Source organism: Centroberyx affinis, unplaced genomic scaffold, assembly GCF_046629955.1.
Source record: "Centroberyx affinis isolate AG114_WGS23_722 - 3 ecotype Tasmania unplaced genomic scaffold, CSIRO-AGI_Caff_v1 ptg004553l_1, whole genome shotgun sequence".
NCBI lineage: Eukaryota > Metazoa > Chordata > Actinopteri > Beryciformes > Berycidae > Centroberyx > Centroberyx affinis.
In genome coordinates, this window is record NW_027282182.1 from 42,984 (window position 1) to 52,500 (window position 9,517).

At 46.6% G+C, this 9,517-nt stretch overlaps 1 protein-coding gene across 1 annotated transcript in view; it reads left to right on the forward strand.

Moving 5' to 3' along the window:
* LOC139665375 (ephrin-B3-like) overlaps positions 1-9,517 on the forward strand; it is a gene marked incomplete at both ends in the record, with an annotated part of 32,497 nt that overhangs the window by 18,171 nt on the left and 4,809 nt on the right. The window lies entirely within an intron of this gene.

Here is a 9,517-nt window from a genome sequence, read left to right on the forward strand (position 1 = left end):
GGGTTCTGCCTGAGAGGAAGCCCCTACAAAGGGGGGGCGGCGGGAAAGCTGGAAACATTAAGGCAATAATTGAAAGGAGTGAAAGCTGCTGGGGAGAGCAGGGAAGGCATGAGATACCGCAGGAGGAGCAGAAGAGGGAGTGATTGACGAAAGAGGCTCCTTTTTTATTTTTTCTCCCATAGATCAAAGTATGACAAAGTGATGGGAGACGTGAAACGGCGAGTTAGGTGTATCTTTCTCCTGTTTTTCCCTCTTTCTGCACAGAGCTGGAATTCAGACTGTAATTGCACCAGTAAATCAGGCTAATGTGAGACTGCGAGCTTGGATTTAGTGAGTGCGTATGTGTGTGCAATGTGTGTGTGCATGTACGAAACGATCGTGTAAGTGTGTGTGTGAGGGTTTGCGCGTGTGTGAGAACATTAGTTTGTGTGGGTGGCATAGCCTATGGGATGTCATGGATAAAGTGCAGAGGGGTGGGTGGGTGGATTGGGGGGGATTTACTGGCCCAAAAACGACAACAGGACGAATGATGAGCTAATGGGGGCATTAATGTGTGTGTGTGTGTGTGAGAGAGAGAGAGACAGACAGAGAGAGAGAGATCCCTCCAGTCCTATTAGTCATGAGGTAACCATCATGGTATCCTGTTACCTGTGCTGCCTCTCCCTCACCCTCGCCCCCTTCCACTGGTTTTGCAACAGGTGTGTGTGTCTGTGTCTGTGTCTGTGTGTGTGTGTGTGTTTTTGTTCTTAGTGTCTGTGTGTGTGTGCGTGTGTGTGTGGCCACCTTGACGAAACACTTAGCTCCGGTCACCGTGAGCCAGGCCCTGAGCCAGACAGGGGAGAGACACACAGGGGGAAAGAAAAGAGAGAGACAGAGCGAGAGAGAAAGGGAGAAAGAGAGAAAGTGAGTGATGGACTTCGCCGGTTTAACCCAGATCCAGGCAGCCGCGGGAGGAGTGGACAACCGGAGGTGTTTCGGTTTTATTCTGGGAGCGACTTGGGAATAAGAGAGGCTGGGAAAAAAAAAAAAAAAACATGAGCAAAGAGCGGGGGAGAGAGAGAGAGAGAGAGAGAGACAGAGAGAGACACAGTGAGAGAGAGAGAGACATGGAGGAACGACGAGGCTGGCGCTGACCCATTTCTCCAGGCCTCCAATCTAGTGGCTGATATAATGGGGAACGGCTACCCCACACACACACACACACACACACACACACACACACACACACAAACCTTAAGACGGACACACGCCGCCAGACACCGGCAGACAAGGACACACACCGACAGACAGACACACACACACACACACACACACACACACACACAGAGCGGGGGCCTGCAGACAGCCAGATTCACACCGATAGCTTCAAGTGTCACTCTTCGTTCCCCGAAACCGACACTGCAAAATACCAGCATCCAAACGCGACCGCGAACGCACCACCAGCTCAGCTCAGCGTTTACAGTGTACAGAAAAAAAGAAAAAAAATCAGTGCTGCAGAAGTCACTCAGGGATTCGCTGATAAGTAGTCATTAAGTATTGATAAGCAGCCATTCAAGTATTCATTCAATATGCATGGAGGTCCACTCTGCAGCGTGCTTGACAGGGATTGCAGGGGTAGCAGTTTTTCTCGTAGGTTTCGTGTAAAGTCGGCGGTTGGATTGGGTTGTACTCGCTCTCTTTCTGTCACACACACACACACACACACACACACACACACACACACAAAACCACACAGAATGCCCTCGCTGCCCCGGGATGGGAACATTGACCCAGTTGTTAGGAACATTGGTCGTGACTGTCCTACATGGCTAGCACTTTACTGACGTTACACAAGGCTCGTCCGCCCAGTCACTAGGCCTCTTTTTTTTTAATGGCCCGGCTCCCTCTTTCCTTTCTTCTTCTTCTTTGCTTTTTTTTTTTTTTTTTCTCGTCGTCTTTTTTACATCCCTCGCTCCCTCGCTTTGTGCCTGCCTGTCTTTCTCTCGGTCCATTATGCATGTCATGCGTATCGTTCGCCGTGTATTATTTTTGGATTCGGCCGGGTCCAAATTTATGATAATGGCTCTCACCTTCGCTCGGCCATGTTTTGTTTTTCATCATTTAATTATGAGAGTGATGTTTTTCTTTTTTTCACGTGCGAATAAATCAGTCGAAATCAGACTCTGCTTTTCTGTCTACTGCTTCCTCTCTCTCTCTCTCTCTCTCTCTCTCTCTCTCTCTCTCTCTCTCTCTCTCTCTAGTATAGAGGCTATAAGCAGCTTTAGGAGGTTGTGTGTAGATTGTTTGTTGATGCGGACAGACACATCGGCCATACTGTATTAACGTTGCAGCGGTCAGCCAATGATTAACCCCGGTGCATCACACCAGATTATCGACTCACTCTCTCTCTCTCTCTCACACACACACACACACACACACACACACACACACACTCTATATGAAACATCTACACATACGAGAGCGCACAGACAGACACGTGCAACATGGGCAGCACATGTACAGACGCGCACACACACACACACGCGTGTAACATGACAATACACACACACAACTGGATTATTGCTATAGCCCAAACACAATGCTGTGTAATAAATCGAGATCTGGATTTAGTTCGAGGCGAACAACAAACGCGACAGCAGCAGGCAGCAGCATTGTTCGGGCCTCCGACAATATTTATATTCGTTGCCTCAGAACTAACCTATAAAATAGCAGCGGATCTGTCACATGCAATCAGGCTCTCAGCGGTGTGTGTGTGTGTGTGTGTGTGTGTGTGTGTGTCGCAGGTGCATTCCTCACTCTAGTCCTCCTGTTTTGAACTCTAGGGTCGATGGAGGAGGAGTGGAGGGGGGGGGGGAGGCTGCCTGTGGCCCAGTTTGTGTGTGACTGTGTGTGTGTGTGTGTGTGTGTTTTTGGTGTTGGAGGTTAATACGATGTGATTCTGAGTCGCCCAGCCCTCCAAGCGCAGGGACGTTGAATGACGAAGAGATGGAGGGAGAGATGGAGGGAGGGAGGGAGGGAGGGGTAGAAGAGAAGGAGAGTCCATGAGGGAAAAGGGGCGGGGGGAGATGGGGGGGGGGGGGGGGGGGCAGAATGATTGTAATAGAATAGGGATGGATGGAAAGCGAATAACTGCAGAGAATTAAAATGTCATCGAGCACAGAGGAGAGATCAACCGCACGCAAGCAGAGACACTGAGATCATTTTCCCCTGTCGCATCGTGTGTGTGTGTGTGTGTGTGTGTGTGTGTGAGAGAGAGAGAGAGAGAGAGAGAGAGTTGCGTGTGTGTGAGTTGATGTCTGGGTTTTGAGGTAATGGTGTCTCCTCTATGGAGGCATGTGTGAAATTGGGTACTTGCGTGAGATTCCTCTCTTCTGCGACTGTACGTGGGTGTGTGTGTGTGTGTGTGTGTGTGTGTGTGTCAGTCAGTCCATGCGTGTGAGTCTGTGTGTGTGTGTGACCCATCATGTGAGTTTAACCTGTGACCATGACTTGGCGGCAGCAGAATCTCTACTTATAACTCTGTCCAGTTCTGCAGTAATTTGACCCGCTGCCTCTCTTTTATCTCTCACACACATTATATACTCAAGCATGGAAATAACAGATTCCAGTTACTCTAGTTATTGTCATGGAGTGGCTTTTTAGTACTTTTTTTGAGTATTTCTTGACATTAATTTTGCTTTTACATAAGTATGTTTTGACTGAAGTACTTCACTACATGTTAAATTTCATCCATTAGGGAAAACAAAAAACAAATTACAAATTACATTCTTCTTTACTGTAATCAAGTAGCTGTTTTGTTCACTTTTTTTGAGAATTTTTATGGCTAGAAATTGTACTTTTATTTAATTATGGTTTGACTGAAGACTGATTGTACTTAACTACGTTTTAAATCGCATCCATTACATGGTGCAAATACTCTAGATTCTCCATAGGCACTTATGGTAGTTGTATCTTGACCAGTTATGATGCTGTTAGTGAGTAATTTAACTTAACCTTATGTATTTTATTTTGTGATTTTTTTATTTTTTATTATTAGCTTGAATTCTCTGTCCTCGTGCCCCTTTAGCACTGCATGGGGAAAAAAAGAGACTAAGAGACTTTTACTCTTTAAGCACATTTCAAATGAGCAACCTTTTACTTTTACTCAACCAGATTTTTACACCAGTCATTTTAAATTTAATTAAGTAAAATACCTGCAAAGTAACCACAGTATCCTTGAGTACGATACTCTTTCCACTCCTGCATTAACTCACACACACTCATCCTGCGTCCTGAACACACACACACACATACCAGCATGCCGGCGTGCAACAGAGGCGCCAAAAGCACAAACATTTCTGTCTTGTCCTTGTTTGTACTCGGCCCCAACGTGGATCCAGTGCTACCACAACACCGTCAACAATACGCCTTTGTCTGCAACAATGGAACAAAAAAAAAAAAAAAGAAAACTCCTGCACCCTTTGCAGAAAAACAAGTTTGGAAAACCTCATGCTATGTTGGAAGTAATGGTGCGTTGTGTATTCGGAGGTGGAATGTAAGTGAAAATAATACTCGGCCGCTGTGTTTTTTGGAGGGGGAGCTAAAATAATGCCTGTTCTGTTTCGGTACACAAATTAACCCACACACACACACACACACACACACATACAGACACACACACACACACACACACCCAAGCCGCTGCGGCGAGGTAATGGCTCGCGATAGCTTCGTTAATGCGTCATAGCCAGGTTATAAAAGCGTCATAGGAGATTTATGAAGACGTTTTTAGTTACAGGAAATTTCGGGGGCTAGATCCAGGATTTTTTTTTCTTTTCTTTTTTTTAGGAGCCAGGGTGGGTGGGTGGGAGGGAGAGGGAGGGGAGAGCGAATGAATCCTTCAGCTTTCCCTCAAGGGAGAGGGGATCAAGTTATATGCTCTTCATCATCTCGATGACACAGACGTAGCTCATAGACCCTCCGGAGAGCGAGGACTACAAATTTGAACAGGAAGGCGACTGTAAATCGTGCCCCCCCACCCACACCCTGCCCCGCCCACACACCCACACACACACACACACACACACACACACACACACCCCAAGTCAGCCTGAGTGACAAACTTAGTTCCTTGGTTGTTTTTGCAGAGTGTGGTCCAAAAGCCAAACAAGTGGAACTAAAAGGGGGATTTTAAAGGCAAAGCTGCTGTGAAGCAATGCATTGGTTTTAACTTGATTTGCACAGATGGGAACACTTCGTACTCACACACTGACATGAATACACACACATGCACACACACACACACACACACACACACACACACACACACACACACACTCAAACCACTCCAGCCTAAGCATGCACCAGGGTGCCGGGGGCAAAACAAAACACCCACTTGCGTTTCTGTCTTTCACGTTCCATTTGCATATGTGATATTGCGTTCGTTAACCTTACACACGCGACGCGGCGAACACGCCATCATCGCACACCGGAGGCGAGCGGGGGCGCCGCCGCGCTCGTACGGCGGCGAGAGCGAGCTTTGTTCTTCCCCGGCCCTTGTTTGCTTGTTTATTTATTCCGTTTGTCGTTTAATCTGCTCTTTCGCTCCGCGCCACGTTCCCGTCTTGGCTCCCTTTAATCTAGCTGTCATCGGAAAAGATGTTCCCACTTCGCGCTCAAGGCATGTGTGTGTCTGTGTGTGTGTGTGTGTGTGTGCGGTGGCTAGCTTGGACTGATGCAGGGCCGCTGCCACACAGTGTATGTATAGCATACACACACACACACACACACACACACACACACACAGATGCACAGTGAAATGTTGTTTATAACTGTGTATATACAGTCTAACCCGCTAATGTCTGATTCACATTCTGTAGAAACAAACTTTGGGATGCCAATGCAGTTTATGTATACAGTATGCTACACACACACACACACACACACACACACACACACACACACACACACAGAGAGACATTCATACACTCTGAAAAAGGATGCGTCATTTTAAGTGGTTACTTCAAGCATACCAGGAGGCCTACATAACAATTCCAACTAATAACACCATCACAGATTTTTTTTAACAATCCCGCCTGTCTGCCCCTCCCATCGTATAAAACCTGCAACTACACAACTTCCACAGCGAGTCTGAACCATGAGACAGCGGCGTATTTTTAGGTGTTCACCCCTGAAGACCCTGTTGCCTTTTCCTAAGACACCAACGGCTGCATCCCGGTGGGCTGGAACTGATTCATTTTTGGAAGAATCGGGGGAATTTTCAGCTGGAAATCCGTCAAAATGTGACCTTAAAAAAGCAGCAAAAGACGCCCAAACTAGACTGAAGGATTGAAGTTGAACATAACAAAAAACGAATGCATACAAATTCATGTTTTTTCGTTCATCTTGTACGGAGGGATGGGGAGGAGAGGAATAGAGAGAGAAGTTAAAAAGTTGGAAAAAAAAGTAGGGATGCGATTTTACATAACATAAAACGCGCCCCCCCCCGACCTTGGTGTTACGGGGAGAAAGAGAGAGAGAGAGAGAGACGCTCATACACTCCAGGATCTTCTCCACAGACTAGATACACACTCCCCCCCCCCCACTCCCCTCCCAGCCCCCCCGCCCGCTCGGCACTGTGCACTCTGATCGAGGTTGACTGCGGTATTATTTCATTAATTAAGTTTTTCCACTTCCTCCGCCTCTCCCTCCTGTCTTCCCGTCGAGCGAGGAGTGGTGGAGCGACGCCCTTCCTCTCCTCCTGTCCTCTGGCGCTCCTCATCCTTCCTCCCCCCCCCCATCACTGCTGATCATTGTCTCAATTACTCATCCCTCCTCTCCTCCCATCACTCCTCTCTCTCTCTCTCTCTCTCTCTCTCTCTCTTTCTCCTCTCATCTCATCCCAAATTGCTCGGCGCGCTCTCTCTCTCTCTCTTTCTCACTCTCGTTTCCCCTCTCTCTCTCTCTCTCTCTCTCTTCCCAAAGTGAGGTGGGAAAAGATTTGAGGCATGCCGTTCCTACATCTTTCTCTCGTTGCCACTCTCTCTCTGTCTCTCTCATCAGTGCCTCCAGGATTTCACAGATTTCCTGTGATTATTGCGACCTCGATTTGGTGGCATCCTTTTTTTTTTTTTTTTTTTTTTCCCAAAGTGCAAGGTAATTTTCTGTTTTCATTGTTGAACAAGGAAGATAGGCGGGGGGGGGGGGGGGATTTTTTTCAGTCCAAGGACAAAGAAGCGATGATCTCTTTGTTCGCTTTTGTTCAGTAAAATGGTGAAAGATTTGTGAAAATTGTGGCCCCCGGTAACATTTCTAATGGATTTAAGGGGATTTATGGTGTTATAGTACACCGTTTTAACAGAAATTGCCGGCCTTTGTGATATTTGTGACCTGTTGATTATGATGTTAAAAAAAAAAATAGCTTGCATTTGCAAAATCACATTCGCAGAGGCTCTCTCGGTTCAATTTGGCTCTCCCGCTTTTGTTCTCTCTCTCTCTCTTCCTCTGTCTCTCTCTCTCTCTCTCTCTCTCTTTCTGTCTCCCTGTTCTTTGTATCCATTACCGCTCCACTTTTCCATAATGGAGACATTAGAGTCTTTTATCTCCCTGCTATCTATCAAATAATTTTGATTCTGTCTTTACTTTCTGTTTTTAACTTTTCTACTTTCTCTCTTCTCTCCCCCCTCCTCCCCTCTCTCCGTCCAATCGGGCCGCGGGTCATCTCCATCGTCTCACATCGCCTCCCGCCGCCATCATATCAGCAACAGCTTGTCACGGGCAATCAGTCTTCCCGCCTCCCCTTCCTCCCGCCTCCTCCGCTTCCTCTTCCTCACCTCCCTCGTCTCCCGTCACCTTCTTGTCCTCCTTCGCGTGTCAGGCGATATTACTCTCTCCGAATTCACAGCTCTCCGTCTCTCCCTTTCAGGCCAGTTCAGGCTAGTTTTCTCCTCCTCCTCCTCCGTTCCAACGATCAGCGCTGCTAGCCTCGGGTTTAGGTTACTTTTAGCCATATATCCCCCTATCCTCTCATTCACCACATCCCTCTTTTTTTCTGTTTGTATCTTTCCATCCTCCATGTAGTAGAGGGAAAACCACCTAAAGTACCAGCGTTTTTAGTTAGTGAAATAGTGTTTAGCTTCCTGCTTAGGCTGATATTTAGGCTTTTTGATGAAAATTCACAGTGTATATTTTAGTAAATACAATGACACTGATGTAAATTACAAGAAAATAGGAGCTTTTCAAGAAAAATAACATATAAATTACTTATTAAAACACATTTAAAAACCACATTGAGAATATATTTTGGACACTAGAAATATACATTTTACAGTTACATCCAAAATATATTTCAGTCAGTCAAGATATATTCTGAATGAATGTCATCGACAAGCCCAAATACATTTTTGTCCAATTTTTGCATATTTTGAAGCATATCTCTAAACATTGGGAACAGTGGGAAATGTATTTTTGTTCCATATAGGTGCCACTTTTGGTATATTTTTCCCCTTTACGTATATTTCTACCTTCTTCATATATTCCTCCATCCATCCCTGCTCTCCCCGCTCTCCCTCCATCCTGCTGTCCTCCATGACCTCCGCCTGCTTCTCCTCCTCCTCCTGCTTTCACACTCTCCGTCCTGGAGGGATGGAGAGAGAGAGAGAGAGAGAGAGGGAGGTGTCAGAAGTAAAGCTGCCTCTCATTCACACCTCCCTCTTTCCCTCTCTCTCTCTCTCTCTCTCTCTCTCTCTTTCTCGCACCATCCACCATCCCTCCCTCTCTGCATAGCTTCAGACAGGCTAATCTATAGCCTGAAGGGAAAGAGCGGGGGGAAAATGATTTTTTTTTTTTTTAAGGAGGCGAGGTGAGGGTTAGCCCCGGAGGCTATAACGGGGAAAAATAAGGATAGACAGAGGCGGGTGGTGTGCGGAAGAGAGGAAAGAAGGATGGATGGAGGGAGGAAGAATAAGTTTACTGCTTTTTTTTTTTTTCAGCCAACATGCTTCACATCATCCGACGAAGCTTTAAAGACAAAGATTGAAGTCTGTTTCAAGTTTTCCAAAGAGAGCCTGTTTTTTCAAATCTCGTCATCTTATCGTCTGGAAGTTTGTGGACTTTGGGCCGACGCGCAACGCTCACAAACGATTTGAGGTTGACGAAGGCTTCTCTCATCCCTCCGCCCCTTCACCCTCCTCTTCCTCTGTCCTTCCTTCCTTTGTCTCTCGTCTCACGCTGCCTCTCCGCATCTCTGTATTTCCATCCCTCCGCCCTACGTCTCTGTTTTTCCTGCTTTATCTCTCTCTCTCTCTCTCTCTCTCTCTCTCCTTCTGTATTCCTTCCTCCTCCTCCTCCAGCCTCTCTGACCTGCAGACCTGTGATCTATAATACATTCCCTGACATGCTTTATGGAAGACGAGGTGTGCGATTGTTACAGGAATTCATGTTAACACACACACACACACACACACATGTGCGCACACACACACCCTCTTGCCTATGCTCTTGGTCAGCACCTCTTTGTTCTGAGCTTCCTATGGCTTCA